Below are 2,131 nucleotides of genomic sequence, written 5' to 3'. Positions count from 1 at the left end.
AAGAGGCACAAAGTGGCTTTATGAATATAGAAACAGATCCCACTCACTTCAGCTTCAAAGACACACAGAATTTCAAAACAAAGGGATGGGGAAAGATATTCAACACAAATGGAAAACTAACAAGAACAGGGAAGCTATACCTGTATCACACAAAATTGATTAAGTCAAAAACTGTAACAAGAGACAATGAAGATCACTATATAATGATAAAGAGGTCAATTCATCAAGAGGACAAAACTATTGTAAATACAAACACACCCAACATCAGAGTTCTTAAATATTAAACAAATATTAACAGAGTGAAGGAAGTAATAGACAAAAATACAATAATAAAATGGGACTTTAATATAGCACTTTTGACAATGGATAGATCATTCAGACAGAAAATCAATAAGAAAACATTGGACTTAAACTTCACTTTGGAATATATACAGAACATTCCATTCAATAGCAACAGGATACACATTCTTCTGAAGCACACATGCAACATTCTCCAAAATAGGTCATATGTTAGAGCACAAAACATGGATACTCATTCATGATCAGAACTCTCAACAAATATGACCCTATTTTTAAAAGATTGAAATCACTCTCAAAAATAAATAAACATTAAAAAAATTTTATGGGGCACCTGAGTGGTTCAGTCAGTTAAGCATCCAACTTTACCTTAGGTCATGATTTCATAATTTGTGTGTTTGAACCTCATGATGAGCTATGTGCTGACAACCTGGGTCTGCTTTGGATTCTGTCTCTGTCTGTCTCTCTTTCTCTCTCTCTCCTCTGCTTATGCTCTGCCTTCTCAAAAATAAGTAAACATTAAAATTTTTTTTAAAGCTTAAAAAAAAGGATTGAAATCATACAAAGTATCTTTCCTGACCACAGTGGTATGAAACTGGAAATCAGTAACAGAAGGAAAACTGGAATATTAACAAATATGTGGAAATTCAGCAGCATATTCCTGAATAACCAATGGGCCAACAATAAAACCAAAAGGAAACAAAATGTCTTAAAACAAATGGAAACACAAACACTAAAGCTTTGGAGATGCTGCAAAAACAGTGTTAAGAGAGAAGTTTATAGTAAAAAGTTCCCATATCTTAATATATAAAGAAGTTCTCAAAAGCAATCTCACCTATACTCCAAAGAAAGAGAAAAACAAGAAAAACTAGTCCAAAATTAGCAAAAGAAAGGAGATAACAATTATCTGTTCACATAAATGAAACAAAGAAGAGATAACAAGTAGAAAAGATTAACAGTGTGGAGTTCCCTCAAAAAATTAAAAATAGAACTACCCTACGACCCAGCAATTGCAATACTAAGTATTTATCCAAAAGATACAGAAGAGCTGTTCTGAAGGGGCACATGCACCCGAATGTTTACAGCAGCACTATCAACAATAGCCAAATTATGGGAAGAGTCCAAATATCCATCAACTGATGGATGGATAAAGAAGATGTGGTTTATGCAGCAATTTCCTACTCGATACATCCCCAAAGGCAAGGGAAATGAAAGCAAAACTGAACTCTTGGAACCTCATCAAGATAAAGAGCTTTTGCACCGCAAAGAAAACAATCAAGAAAACTAATAGGCAACTGACGGAATGAGAAAAGATAGTTGCAAATGGCATATCAGATAAAGGGCTAGTATCTAAAATATACAAGGAACTCACCAAACTCCACACCCGAAAAAAATCCTAGTGAAGAAATGAGCAGAAGACATAAACAGACACTTCTCCAAAGAAGACATCCAGATGGCCTACAGGCACATGAAATGATGCTCAACATCATTCTCATCAGGGAAACACAAATCAAAACCACACTGAGATACCACCTCACGCCAGGCAGAGTGCTTAAAATGAATAAATCAAGAGACTATAGATGCTGGCAAGGGTGTGGAGAGATGGGCACCCTCCTACACTGTTGGTGGCAATGTAAATTGGTGCAGCTGCTCTGGAAAACAGTGTGGAGGTTTCTCAAAAAACTATCCATAGAACTCCCTTATGACCCAGCAATAGCACTGCTAGGGATTTACCCAAGGGATACAGAAGTGTTGATGCATTGGAGCACATGTACCCCAATGTTCATAGCAGCAATGTCAACAATAGCCAAAACATGGAAGGAGCCTAAATGTC

The sequence above is a fragment of the Suricata suricatta genome, chromosome 4, assembly GCF_006229205.1.
Source record: "Suricata suricatta isolate VVHF042 chromosome 4, meerkat_22Aug2017_6uvM2_HiC, whole genome shotgun sequence".
Taxonomy (NCBI): domain Eukaryota; kingdom Metazoa; phylum Chordata; class Mammalia; order Carnivora; family Herpestidae; genus Suricata; species Suricata suricatta.
Note: the sequence above shows the minus strand (reverse complement) of the source record.